This window comes from Wolffia australiana, chromosome 3 (assembly GCF_029677425.1).
Source record: "Wolffia australiana isolate 7733 chromosome 3, ASM2967742v1".
Lineage (NCBI taxonomy): Eukaryota > Viridiplantae > Streptophyta > Magnoliopsida > Alismatales > Araceae > Wolffia > Wolffia australiana.
In genome coordinates, this window is record NC_135837.1 from 10,104,851 (window position 1) to 10,120,482 (window position 15,632).

Consider the following 15,632-nt stretch of genomic DNA (forward strand, 5'->3'; position numbering starts at 1 on the left):
CCTGTAAGGCTTGCACATAACGGACGTACTCGTCCGTACCGGTAAGACTCTCTAATATCGTAGTTTCTCTCAATACCCCTCTCACCTACCTAGCTCGAGCGCGGTGGAGTCGAGATGAAACTATACCGCAAAAGGTAAATAAATGAGCGACAGGAGAGGATGGCGTACCTCCTCGGCGTGGCTCGAGGTGCAGAATTCATCAATGGTCGATGGCGGTCAAAGCGAGTGGAGCCGAGAGGCGCCGGAGAGTGTTCAGTAGCTCGACGAACGATGCGATGATGCGGCCGTTTATGTAAAGGGCGGAGAGGAGAGGAAGACGAGGGCAGCAGCGTCCGCGACTCAAGCCAACAGCTGACTTTCGTTTGTGCGACCCAAGTGGTGGTGCTGCACCAACGTCGACGGGCAGTTACGGTGAGCAGAGCGGCCACGGGACGGTCCACCTTCATGGCAGATGGTTGACCAATAACGCGTCGAGTGCCGGGGGTGTGGTCGCTTGACCGGGCTCACACTAGTAAGCAGTGTCACGAGCGATGGCTTTCCGAACACCAGCAGTAGCAGTTATTTCTTCAGGCTCTTGGAGCGTCAGGAGAAACTGGCGATAGCAGAATTTTCCCGCAAACACTAGCATGGCACCAGGAAGTTCTTGGAGTGATCGTTGAAATGGCCGCAACAGAATTCATTCTCGACACACACCCCTTTTCGGTGGACCAGCAGGTCCAACGTTCAGCAGGTTGACCCCAGCCCTAACAAGCCCCGTAAATACAGGTTTCCTCTTCTCTTTTTCGCCGTCTTTGGTTTTTCGCTTCTTAGCAGTAGGTAACCAGAAGGAGGAAGAGACGCAAGGCCCGCCCTCTCCATTGATTGATGCGAAGAGAGCATTGTGGAAGCGAGAGCAACATAGGACAGCAATCAGAGCAAGCAGAGCACCTACTGGCCTAGGATTGGCAGAAATCGGGGTTTGTGTGAAGTTTGGATTGGAATTTTTTGTTGACTTTCCTTACATGGATAATGTAGGATCTTTGACGCAGTTCAATTCCAAAGATGGTTTGTTTTTCTTTTAGTATTTTACCTTCCTGGTTCACGTCTAATTTTGCTCCATTTTGTTCACTTGTTCAATCATCCACAATTCTTTCTACTTCTAATTTTCAAAAAAAATATAAAATCAACTGTCAGATAGTAACTCTCGCATACCAATCTTGGCACCATTCATCATCTTTCTTCTTTTCTCTCTCTCATTTCACTTCCCAACCGTGGGTATCATAGCTTTATCTCATCTCTCTCGACTCAGCATTCTGTTAGTCAAACCTTACCAAAACTCCTAAGAACATCACTTAATACATCCAAAATTATATTAAAGTCCTCTCCTACTGTGGCCATTTTCATCATGTGGTCAGTTCTTCCTTGCTAATAATAAATTTTCTACTATTCATCTCACTTCTTCTCACTATATCTTTCCCTCTTCACCTCTTTTCTAAAAACACAAGCGAATAGTTATAATTACATCTATCATCTTGCTTGAAATCAGCTAAGCTCATTACCTAGGCTCCCTGAGGATCGACCCTTGCTTATTCACTATATTAAGTGAGGTTTACAAATTCATTGCTTGATACTCGAAATACAACAACAACGTAATTTAAAAAAATGTAAAATTTGAGATCATCAGACTGTCTAATGGGTGAATGTTGTGTGAGGTGGGTGTTCAGTGTCAATTTACATGCATGTGCAGTGAATGTTAGAGCAGCTTCTGTGTTCAATTTAGAGTACATACTATAAAGTTAATGAAATGTTAGTGAGAATAACTGGAGATGTAATACATGATTTAAATAGATACAATTCAAAATTAGGGAGAAAGAGAATGTCATAGAAGTTTTTAGATAGAGAGAAAAAATCATGGGAAATGAGTTAAGAGTTGAGAAAATGGATTGGTTGATGGAGAACATATAGATTCAGTTTCCTCTTGTTCTGATGATCATTACTTGAACGCCCAATGCTTTTTTCTAACCATAGATCCTTTAATTTTTCTAAGATCATGCATTTTCCATGAAAGAAAAGGATGAAGAAATCAGGACCATTTCAAAACACCTATATAACTGAGGTTGAACAACGAGAACCCTGTATTGTTTTTCCTTGTGGATTGCAATAGCTAAACCATATACATAATGAGGTAAGAGAGAGAATACAATAATCATTTTATATAGGCAAGATAACTAAAATGGCCTTGCATCATTTCCCAATTTTGGATGTACCATTTTATTCCTTATTTGTTGGTTGAGGGATCGATAACATTACTCGGCTTTTGAGGATGAAATTAAGAGAGATTAGTCGAGAGATGTAGGACATGGTTGATACCCTCTAACCACATTTTTTAATTATAAAAATGAAGTCCTCCAATGTGTCCCAATTGCCCAAGAACTGGCTTCATAAAAGCAATTTGCTGCCCCAGCTTATTGATAATCATCTCATTTAACTCATGTATATTACTGCACTCATGACATATTAAAATATTAGTTCTTAATAAACCAGGTTGAGATATATGTCCAATATAGTTTAATAAAAAATTAAAAAATATACATAAAATGGCTCGAGTAAATTTCATTAATTACATGATAAATTCATTATTAAGATGCTTAAATTTTTATCAAATGCATCCAATTACAGACGCATTTATCATTCTATCTGTTATCCCAGTTGCTTGCTTGGCCTGACTTTCTGTCTGTATGTGTGGGGTGGGCGACTCTAATCATTTTCTTGTTTTGTGTTTTCAAGTTCGTTCCTTTTATCAATTCAAATTTAAAGCTATAAAAGCCAAAAACAGTTACAAAAAATGGACAAAAAAGTAAATAAATAAAACAAAAACAATGGATAATTTCATTAGTACTCAAAATCTACTCTTTGATTTTAGTTCAAAATTTAGTTTACATATTCAATCAATTATGCATGAGTACATATTTCTGAATTATTTATTCTTTATATATTAAATAATTTAATATAAAATACATTTCACAAATAATTTTAATATAACTAATTCATGTATATTTAATGTTATTCTATAAATTTTAAACGTTTAAAAAAGATTCTGAATATAGATTCTAAATTTTTGAATGATTTTTATGTTATGTACTCAACTTCTATTTAATGTTTATTTTAAAATTCCCTTCTATTTGGGAGATATGGAGCAATACATGAACCCATCCGAAGTGCCTTTTGTGAAAGTTACACTTGAACTTTGTTAATAATAATATTATGAAAGAAACTTTGACCCCAAAGTAGTTAGGAATGAAATATTTTGACAAATTTTACATTGATAGGAATAAAGGATAATTGACTGATAAATTTTGACCTCGAATATATTGGGAATTATTACTTTCCAAAAAACCATAATTTTCTTTCATAATTTCCATTTTCCTTTGATGTTATTTCCACCATGGGCAAAATTTTTGTGTGCTAAATTTATTATCATATCGATGACTATTATAATATTATTATCATATGGTAGAAGTATAAGATACACATTTATCTTTATGTAGAAGAGAGTATTTATGAAGAAACAAACATTAGAAATGAAGATCCCGTAAAGCATTAATAATTTCTGAAGTTTAGAATCAAATGAACTTTTCCTAAGCCATTAACTTGTTAGGTTTCTTAATGTGCTAAATATAATATTCAAATATCATAACAAAAATATGGTTTCTATACAGTATTAAATGTTATGGTCCTTGAAGTCTGGAATTGGCTCACGTGGATAAAACAATTGGTTATTAAAAGAAACTTCATGTATTGGCATGTACTTTAGCATATGTTTATATAAATCATAAAAGAATTTATATAAATATGGATTTAAATAAATATTTTATATGAAATTGTGAGAATCAGTAGAGTATATTTTATATAAATATTCTATATTTTAGAAAATATAGATGCTGTGTTTTGCAATTTTTGATTGCAAAATTAAAACGTTAGGAATCCAGATGTGAAAGGATTGTGAAAATATAGATGATGTGGATGTCATGAATGTAATTGGTATCCTACTGCACTCTCCCTTTGGTTGGAGCATGGATATCACGCATGCCCATATAAGTTCACAATAAATCTGTATGATGATCCAATTAACTTATTCATCAATATGTTAAGTAGCTGTCCAGACAAAGAGACATGTAGCTGAGGAATAGGCCCTTAAGGATCTCTTTGGATACATAATAGTAATCCGGCTCAGTGTGTTTTATACACTCATTATATTTTGGAATGCTTGGAATTAATATAGCCGTTTGGTTTTTATTATACATTGGCATAGGAGATTCCATTAATAAAAATACATTCATTGTTATTTTTATTATCCAGCTCTTAAACAAGAGGGATATGCATTATTGATGGAGCGCATCCAGACGACGCCAACGAATCATCAGCGGAGCCATCTTCGTCGTCATTAGCATCACCGTCGATCCGTGTCCAGCCCGACTGGCACGCCAAAGCATCCGTGAAGATGCTCAGGTTTAAATACCCCGAGTAGAGCATGTCCGCGTCCGTATCTTCGTGTTTTCGTTATCTGTTTTCAGCCATTTTAAATTCTGTGTTGTGTTCGTCACGACGAGTGCACCCTACTCATCTTGATGCGTCCATGTCATCGTGCTTTCAGTTTCACCTGTATCATTTAAGTTTCACACCTTTCGAATTTGTAATGTCGTTTTTTTTAATGTTGTAAAATGGGGGGGAGGTTCTTATTGGACTTCCTTTTCCTGGACTCATTGTAAGGGCCCATCATGGCTTTATATAAAGCCATGATGGGACCACGTCTTGTTTCAGATCTGGAATTGTGGTTGCAGCTACTTTCATTTCAGATCTCACCTTGTAGAAGAAGGGAGTAGAGAAGGAAGAGGAGAAGGAACAAGCGCCTCGTCACCGCCGTTGGTCTCGCCGGTGCAAGGCAGCCCGCTCCTATGTCGAGTGCCCTCTGGGACTTCCACGAACCGTCGACCCGCAATGCGATATCTCTTCGTCACTTGTGCGGATAACAGGCATGTTCGGACGCCACTCATCTGCAGTCAACCCCGTTAAGTCCATGACTCGCGTGCCCCATCGCGGACTCAACGCGGTGGACCCCGCGGCCCTGCATATCCACGATGACCAAACCGTCAATCGGCCGCCTGGCGGTGTGTTCTCGTGCTCTCCCCTCAGCAATACACACTCTGTTATTGCCACACACCATCGAGCAGCGTCACCGGAGACTTGCCTGGTATCCGCATGGACCATTCCTGCGTGTACATGCACTCCCACGATCGAAACAGGTCAATTGAGTCACTGTTGTGCATGCAGGTGGAGCCACTAGTCTAATCCTCAAGCTGTTGTGCTGCCAAGATGCGTCAGCCCTGCCGACCGTGAGAATCGACACCTGCGGCATATCGCTGGTTAACCTTACGACATCGCAACTCCTGGTGCCTTGTGTGTCGCGCAAGGGCTCTGAATGGCCAAAATCATCACCAAAAGTCTAATTGTGGGCCTGGTCAACCCCCACGTATTGCAACAATGATACTTCGCGACAACCCAGTGCATACGTGCCTGGTCGTCTGGTTGATGCCCAAGCAGTAAGTATTGGTCAACACCCAAGCCAGCGCGTACGTGCACTATCGTCAAGTCTACGCTCGAAGATGCCATTGAGGAACGGATCCGGACAAGGTCATTTCATTCATCACACATAGTTTGTGGGTCACCAGAGTGTTCGAGATCTCACTGCATCACTAGACCATATCACGTGGTCCCGACCTTCTGCACCAAATGTGGCCTTTGACCAAGAGGCGTCACCTGCCGCTCGCGCTGCCGCACCTATTGACAGGAGTGTCTAACACGCAGTTCAGCCCGCTCATCATTGTCAGCTGTCACCCGTAGTCACCTCATCTTCGCCACCAACACTCTACTTCACGCTCCATTACAGCGCCTTCGCCTGCTATTGAGCTATATTGTGTACCCTCCGCACTTCTCCGCCAACCTGCCCATGCCAGCCTGTACATCGACGATGACATCGACAAAGAACACTTTCACCAACGAGGTACACCGTTCCCCTTACTCGTCAATCTAATTACGTCTTTCAGTATATTTTCAACTACACTCCACCGCGCTCGGGTTAGATTAGGTGAGAGACATTTATCAAGAAAACTATGAAGTTGAGTGTCTTCCTAGGCATGGGCCGCGCCGATCCGTTATGTGCGAGCCCCTACCCACTTGTTTCGTTCGACGCCGTAGTCGTCATCGTCACTCTGACGAGGGTCAAAAGGTCACCGTCACTATCACAGGTCATCTGCTTCGGAGCATGGAGTTCAGCTAATCATAACGAGTCGGGGCCTGCACGTATATCCTCCTTGGTCACATTGCATCATGTAGTTACATTCACTTAGTGAATTGACCCGTCGGACGACGCCATCAACACTGTCCGACATCAGTTATCCCATATGCAATGATAGCTCCATGTTCAGACCACCCACTTGACCAATGTTTTCAATTCAATTTGTTGTAGTGCCAAGTGAAGAAGTTCTCACCAAGATAAGTTAGAAAAACCACAAGTTTAATTGTCATCACCCCGAGCACCAGCATTACCAAAATCCAAATAAGATTCAATCTATATATGTTCATTTCATGTAAATAAGTCTTTTCCTAGTGCATGTTTGAGATATGTCTAAACCTAAAGTACACCAAACCAATACACCTATAACAGGACACACATAAATTAGCTGATATATATCCCAATACATCACAAAAACATCTACCAGTTATCCATCAATTATCATATATATCCCAATCAATAGAATACACATCTCAAATTATTTATTTACAATCAATCAGAGATATTTCTTTTTATCACCCCATAAGACTAGTGCCCTGCAAAATACCTAACACTTTTTCTTCACTAGTTTAGCACATATGTCCCACACTGATTTTCAAATTATATTCCCATTAAGTATTTATCCCAAAGGTCTAATAGATAGATGAGGTCGTGAATATTTTTTGTCCTCAGCGATATCATTCCTATTGCTGCAAATAATGATAATAACAGCCATTTATAATGATAAAATGATAATTGTTTCCAATTTCTTTTCCAACAACATTAGGATCTAAATGTTGTGCCAAAATATTAGGATCCAAAAAATACTGTGTTTTCATAACTTTGCTGAATTTATAAACCCATGACCAAATACTCTTCTTTAGACCATAAAATATGAATTTTCAAGCTGCATCAGGCATGCCCTATACATTTTTACATAAGAACATGATCAGTGATGTTTCCATAGATAAAAAAATGGAAATTCAATTAATGAATGATGGTTTAGGATGGAACCAGATAGAGATTGATATAAACCACCAAGGGAATGTCTTCATCTTACCAATCACATGTGCCTAAGGCTCCATGCGATAAGCTAAATGAACATGGATGGTGGTCATCAATGTGATGAGGTGGTGAATTAACAACTGTTCTCAATTTAGTTACATTTCTCAATTAGATACATTTCACTCGATTTCTAGGTTCACATATATCCAATAAAGAGGTCTTTCATTGAACGAGGATATGATCATATGAGAGAGTAATCATTCTTATTTTTAATCCATTCGAATATATTTTTTGGATTTCTCTAACAATCTTTCTTAAAACCATGAAAAATATTACGGTCATCAAGATTTTAAAAATCTTGTCTTCAAATATTCAGTGTATTGTTTTCAATTTTCATACTGTTGGCATTAGACATGGTTGTTCTGTTCTTTTCGTTTGAAGCGAACAAAAAATTCGCACAAAAGAAAAGCATAGGTAAAAATTCTCACAATTCAAAACCAAAAAATAATACGCTGAATATTTGTTCGAAAACAAATTCTTTTCTCTGTTCTTTTTTTGTGCAAAAATTAGAACAGCTTTTTTCACAATTCGAACAATTCAAACAAAATTTGCTCAATTTTTAAAATTTGCACGAATTGAAACAAATTCACACAATTCGAACAAACTTTGCACAAGGGGAGCTCTGAGGGAGAGGGCTGAGGCGGCTAAGGGAGAGCACCGAGGGAGAGCGCTGAGGCCGCCGATGGAGAGCGCCGAGCAAGAGGGTTGAGGCCACCGAGGGAGAGCGCGGAGGGAGAGGGCTGAGGCCACCAAGGGTGAGTGTCGAGGGAGAGGGCTGAGGCCACCGGGGGAGAGCGCAAATCGTATGTTTATTCTTTAAAAATTTATTAAAATAAACTCACTCAAAGCGAACAATTCAAACCGCACAAGGGTGTGTGCGATGATCTGTGTGAATTAGTTAATGTTCTGTTCAGAAAACCAAACAGAATGAACAAAACCCACAGATTCACACAAAGCGAACCGAACAACTATGTCTAGTTGGCATGCATAAAAATCTTGAAATAAGAACCAATAAGTATGCAAAGATCCAAAATAGAATTTCTTGATGATTCCGTTAAACTGGAAAATTCTGATAAGACACTAGGATTTCAAATATTCATGTATTATTAGAAAACTTTGACATCAAAGTATGATTACAAAATACATTTTCAACTATCGGGCATATATGAAAAAGAATAATAATTTCAAAAAATCATGGAATTTATGTAAAATTCTGCTTGTTTATTTCCTATCTTGTTTGAAGAATGTTGCGATATTGAGTCACTGCATTTTTTTAGAAAAACAAAAAAAATTGATTTTTTGTGCTCAACCAAAACCGATAGTATGACTATTTTATGACTACATGATCATGGATTACAGTATGACTATGTTTATGAAAATGATATTTAATGTAATGAATTTCTTGTAATAATATTTTTGACATTAGAGCGAAAAATCCTTCGAACCTGGATGAGTGATATGAAAATGATATGAGATCAAATGAAGCAAAATAAGTTTTTGAAAATAAATATAAAAATAATTTATGTCATTTTGAGGATATCTATGACATAAGTGAGTTTATTTCTAGTGACTCCATTTTAGTAACCATGATCTTAAAGGAGTGTAAAAGCTTAACTGATAGAAGGATTCAAGAAGATATTACTATCTTAGTGCAAGCTGAATGAGCTAAGGAGCTATGGTTTGCCGTTAATTTATGAGTCAGAATATATCATTAAATGGATTCTAATGATTTCTTCAAAATTCTAAGAATGTCATATCTTATGATCTAGGAAAACTTTTGGGCAGGAATGTTGAGGGTACATTTTTCTCTCTTTTTACCCATTCATGCCCTTGGATGTATGAAAACTCTCCTAAACTCAGCAAAAAACTTATTGAAATTATTCCTACAATGAAGGTGGACCGAAAGATGTGGCTTTGAGATGTATAAATATTTATTAGAGTACTTTTTTATTCAAGGACCATAGAGAGGGTCAGGAGTTGATCTTAAAGCAGTAAAATAGCTAAGCCTATCTGTAAATAAGAATCTGACGTGAGTTTCTTATGTATTAATTTTCATCGTCTTTTGAACACCGTTTTAGTTCAAATGTTTCTGATATCGAAGTCCAAAAATCAGTGACAAGTCAGCCTCCAGATCAGCCCCAAAGGGTCGTTTAGGATTCATAATAAAGATTGGCTCGTAAAATTTAGACACATACCCTATACTTGTTATGAGAAACTAGCGGCTAGTATTAAATATAAGTTCAAAGATAGATGGCCAGAATTAAACATGGATAGGAAATAATCTGGTGTCTAGGATTAAATATAGATAGTAAATGATCTAATAGCTAGGATTCATCTTAACATAGCCTTTCAGGTTTTATAAATTCAATGCCAAGAAAATATGAGCAGATCCTAAATCCTTAATAGGAAATTCAGAATTCAAATGCTGCACAAGTTTAGAAATTTCAGAGGTACTTGGAGATATAATTAAGATATCATCAATGTAGATCAGAATAAATATAGTATTATTCTGTAATTTAAAAAATAACGAAGTGACGGTTTTGAATCCAATAAAGCCTAGTGATAAGAGATTCATTGTAAGTTTAGTGAACCACACTCTCGGGGATTGTTTAAGTCCATAGAGTGATTGTGCAAATAATATACATAATTTGGATTCAATTTTTCTTTGAATCATGGAGGTTGTTCCATATAGATTATTTCCTAAATTTCAATGTAAGAATGCATTGGACACATCTAATTGTTGTATATTCCAACCACTACTTATAGCCAGAGATAACAACAAGAGAATTGATGTATGCTTAATCATTATACAAAAGGTTTCATTGAAATCAAAACCTTCCTATTGATTGTATCATTTTGGGACTAATCTTGCTTTATACTTGTATATTTTCCTTATAGGTTTGTCTTTGAATTTGTATACCCATTTACATCTAATGATATGAAAATTTGAATTTCTAGCCACCAATGTCCAAGTACTATTAGATTATAATGCCTGATATGTAAGTATTCATGGTGATGGGGACCATCTAGCTGAGAAGATCAGTCTCAGCTAGCTCATGGAGCGTGGGCTGAAGGAAAAACTTAGCCTTCTAGCAACAGGCCCCCATAGGTTGATGTTATATTTGTTGTGTTTTCTTCGCTGATTTCTAGTTTTAAAGGCCGTGTATGTGGGCCGACGTGTTCTTATGTATGGACCGCGTTCCCGTCTCTAGGACCCCTAAGACCTTTTAAGTGGGCCACCTCCGCTTCCCTTAGAGAAAGCCCATAAAACACCCCCATGTGGGGTAGGGCACCCCTCCTTAAAGGGAGAAAAAGAGTTGAAAAAGGAACCTGTTTATTCCTATTTTTTCATTTATTATTTTATTTTTAGAGTTTGTCTTATTTACAAAAATGACACTTTAAAATTGGCATCCTACCTGAAACCCTAATCTAGCCGCCGTCGTCGTCGTTACTGCCTTCAAGTATCCCATCCCTCAACCCCATCGCAACTATCAAGGGCATCCCTGCGCCATCCCTATTGTTGTCTGTGTCTGAGCTGCCATCCCGAACGCTGGTTCGCTCTATCACTCCCAGCACTGATGTAACACGACCGATGTTGGGATCCAACGCCTCGTGTTACACCAAAGGAAGGGCGAGTGCAGTCATGTTATATAGCGGAGACGAGTAATGATGATGGCGTGTCAATGATAATGTGACAATTAAAAAATCGATGAGAAGTATAAATCCGGCGTCGATGGACACCAACGACCAATAGGCTAACGCAAAGTGTGACCTGGGAATGCCACTAGGCTTCCAATGATCCGGACGTCAGGTTGAAGGCCAAGTGCGAGTTTGGCTATTGTCGCTTTTTACGCTCACCTTTGACAATCTCAACCAAGGACGTACCAAAAGAAATCCTAATCTTCAGAATGCGAATCCTATTTATCACTAATCCAACCCTGGCACTGGAGAAAACGTTCAGGGGCACTGACGAAAATAATATAATGCCGAGATGGGAATAGATGAGTGTACCAGTAGCGGTAAGTGTGAGCGTTGTCATATTCGACAATCGTGGCAGGCAAGCAACTCGTTGTCGCGATGATGGTGCTGGTAGGTGTGGCGGCGCAAGTAGGCGCGGTGACGCAAGTCGGTGTGGCGGGGAAAGTACGGCGGCGAAAGTAGGCGCGGCGATGCAAAGAGGTGCGGCGGTGCAAGGAGGCGCGACAGCGCAAGTATGCGCAATGGGGCAAGTACGCGGGGTGGGACAAGTAGGCACGGCGGCGTAACTAGGTGGCTAGGCACGGCGACGGGCGCGATGGTGAGGCACCGCGACAATGGATGTGGCGGTGCAAGTAGGCGCGGTGACGCAAGTCGGTGTGGCGGGGAAAGTACGGCGGCGAAAGTAGGCGCGGCGATGCAAAGAGGTGTGGCGGCGCAAGGAGGCGCGACAGCGCAAGTATGTGCAATGGGGCAAGTACGCGGGGTGGGAAAAGTAGGCACGGCGGCGTAAGTAGGTGGCTAGGCACGGCGACGGGCGCGATGGTGAGGCACCGCGACAATGGATGTGGCGGCGCAAGTAGGCGCGGTGACGCAAGTCGGTGTGGCGGGGAAAGTACGACGGCGAAAGTAGGCGCGGCGATGCAAAGAGGTGTGGCGGCGCAAGGAGGCGCGATAGCGCAAGTATGCGCAATGGGGCAAGTACGCGGGGTGGGACAAGTAGGCACGGCGGCGTAAGTAGGTGGCTAGGCACGGCGACGGGCGCGATGGCGAGACACCGCGACATGGACGCGGCAGCGAGGCGCGGCGATGGCTGTAGCCACCAGCACGATGGCAAAGTGCAGCTTCAGGTGTAGTGATGGGCGTGGCGGCAATGGCAGCGCACGGCAGCAACGGCAAGGCGTGATAATAGATGGATGGTGGACACAGAGACAATGGCAAGGCACTTCAGCAACAAGCGGCTGGCGGCTGAGATGGCGATGGTAGGGCACGACGATAGTGGCAAACAATTGGTGGCCACGGCAGCGATGGCAAGACACGACATCAGCGATGTCACGCGGCTAGCGGTCGCGAGCGACTAAATCGGGCGCGTGCTACTGCGGTAGTTGTTGCGGTGGCTGCAAGAGGTTGCAGTGGCGGTCACGGCGGCCTAGGCGGCACCTATGCGGCATGGGAGGCCCCAGGCGGCATAGGCGGTACCTAGGCAGCATGGGCAGCCTCGGACAGCCTGGGTGACTGCGGACGACAACGGGCGAGCGCAGGCAAAAGCCCCGCAACCCTGGGCAGCTGCGGGCGGCCTAGGTGGTCGCATGCCGGCCGCGGGCAACCCAGGCTGTCGCGGGCAGCCTGGGCGGACACGGGCGGACTACGGGCGGCTGTGAGCGGCCTGGAGCAGCCGCGGGCTGCCTGGGCGGTAGCAACCAGACCTGGGTGGCCGCAGATAGCCTCGTGCAGCCGCTGGCAGCCTTGGCGGCCGTTGGCAGTGGTGGGTAGCTGGTGGCAGCACTAGGAGGCCACTGGCGGCGCTGTGAGGCCGCTAGCAATGCTGGGCGACTGCTGGCGGTGCTTGGTGGCCGCTTGTGGCACTGGGCGGTCGCAGGCGGGGCAGGGCGTCCTCTACACCATCGATCGGAGCTCCAGCAAAGGTGCCGATGGCAGCATTACCAACGAAGACGGCGGCAATTTTTGGGGAACTCTAGGGTTTCCTTTCTCTGTCCTAACTTCGTAGTGGCATTTATATAAATATGACAAACACTAAAAAAATAGGAAAAATCACATTTTTTTTATTCTATCTTTTCTTCTCTCTTCCTATGGGTGGGCCCCACCTTTTATTGGTTCAAATATGGGCCTCCCCCTTAAAAATAAAGGGGAGAAGGCCCAATTAAGAATAATTAGTGCCCTTTAATAGGAGAGAGAAAGCTACTACCACACCAACACATGGTCTCACACAAGCACAAACATGTTGGTCCATACAATGGTCCATACACGTGCGAATAAACAGAAAACACACACATACACAACCGAAATACAAGGCCTATTAAACAAAGAAACATAAGGAAAGATAATGTCAAATCTTTGTGGCCATTGATAAGGCCAAGTACTCCGAAGGATGAGTCTCACGCATTAGCTCTCGCTCGACGAACTGGTTTGATGGGGTCTTTGAAGCTGGATGGTCCCCCATCAAACCCAGCCACTGCATCACGCCTATCCAGCCATTGCTATGTCGCGCCTGGGCGCCGCATCCTCCCAACCGCTATGCGTGCGGTCGTAGACCCAACGCCCGCCTGGACGTCTGCCTTCAGTCGCAGCCACCGACCCTCCTCAGCCGCCCACCCCTAGGGTGCGCCTGTTCGGATAATGGATACAGAACTGGATGCTGGTATCCGAATATGAAATGTGCTTCGTTCAACATTCACTCATTATCTGCATTATCGTAATCGATATATGATATCTGATGTCGGATATAGATGTAAGAATTCGGAAGGAATTTTGTACGTTATGCGTTACGGGTCCGTTATCCGTCTCCGTTCAGCAAAATAATGGTTTTCAATGTTTCGTTATCCGATATTGCGTATGGATATCGGATAATGGGAAAGATATTCATAATGGGCTAACAATATTTTTATGTTTTGTTGGCCAAATACGTGTGTCCAATTTGTTCTCCACAATAGGGCTTTGATTCTCACTCAAACTAGGGCTGCGATTTTGCTGGCGGAGCTTGAGGTGGCCAAGGAGTTGGTGAAGAATTGTTGGTGGAGGAGCTGCTGGCGACAGAGCCAGACATGCTTGCGAAGAGTTGTTGCTCAAAGAGCAGTTGAAGGTTGAGGACGACGATGCCACCTGTTGAAGACAACTGCTGAACACCACTTGGAGCTGTTGAAGATGTTGGTGTCTGATCCATACGATGACGAGGGTTCTCCTCAAATCAGGTCTGTCCTCCACCGGATAGTGATTCATCATGCATCAATCTGTACAAATGAATATTGTATTTCATTATTTATAATGTTGCATTGCATTGCATCGATCTATATCACCAGTACTCGCTAGCCACGCGCTATCTATATCAGGTCTGTCCTCCACGGTGCTATTTCTCTGTCATCAAATTACAAATTCCAAGTTATAAGGTGAAACAACTATGAAGTTAGCATTAGAATTAGTAGACCATCTATGTTATTTGTGAAATCTTATTTCTGGCGATATTTTATTTTTCAAATTCTATTCAGGTTCCCTTTTTTAACATCCATACATTATAAATACACCTTACACTTCACCCAAGAAGCTGCCATGTCAATGGCAAAGAGTGCTTTACCTCAAATAGATGAGGAGTTGACATTTGAGGAATTACCAACAGACCATACTACTGATACGTCGGAGCCCCGTGGACGAGCAAAACGGTCACCCATTCCAAAGTACTTCACAGTTGTTGGGGATTTGACATACGAATGTGAAATTTGTCGCACGAAGAATGCAACAAAGGCGGTCCATCTGAAGCGCCCAATAGACGATAGTACAAGCGTCTTTTGACGTCATTTCAAATTCATTCATCTGAAAGAACATGATGGGCTGAAGGGCAGCACTAGTATGCAACGATATATAGATGCCTTAGCAAATGATGGGACATCAGGTCTCTTCGGCGGAAGATGACCATTGAGGGATCGAATACTAGAAGAGACCAAGGACGTCATTAGTCAGCTAGTTTGTCACACAGACGTGCCATGGCATTGGGTTGATACAAATGATTGGAAGGAGACATGGCGATTTGCGATACAGACTGAGGTACCCCAATTGAGTGCTCAAGTCATCAAGGCATGGACGATGAAGTTGCTTGAGAGGATGAAGGCGGAGATCATTTGCACATTAGCATATGTCGACCGTGTGGCGGTGAGAGCTAATGGTTGGATGGCAGAAAATGGTTGTGGACTATTGGGGATAACAGTGCATTGGATGGACGCTCGTTGGACGTATCCTGAACTTGTCCTTACCGTTTGCAAGCTCTGTGGGAAGCACGACGGGGAGACTATGGCAGAAATTCTTGCCAAGGTGCTTGAAGAGTATGGACTCGACTCAAAGGTGAGTAGTGTTAGGACTATTGTATTTGATACTTTTCAATGTATGCTTTGATGTATAATGTGCTTTCCATTATAGTTCTGTGTCGTTACCACTGATAACACATCGAGCAACAAAAGAATGATGGCCATATTAGGAAGAAGACTACGTAGAAGGAGCATAGGTTCAATGTCAAGCAACACGTTCCATATGTCGCACACATAGCGAACATTGT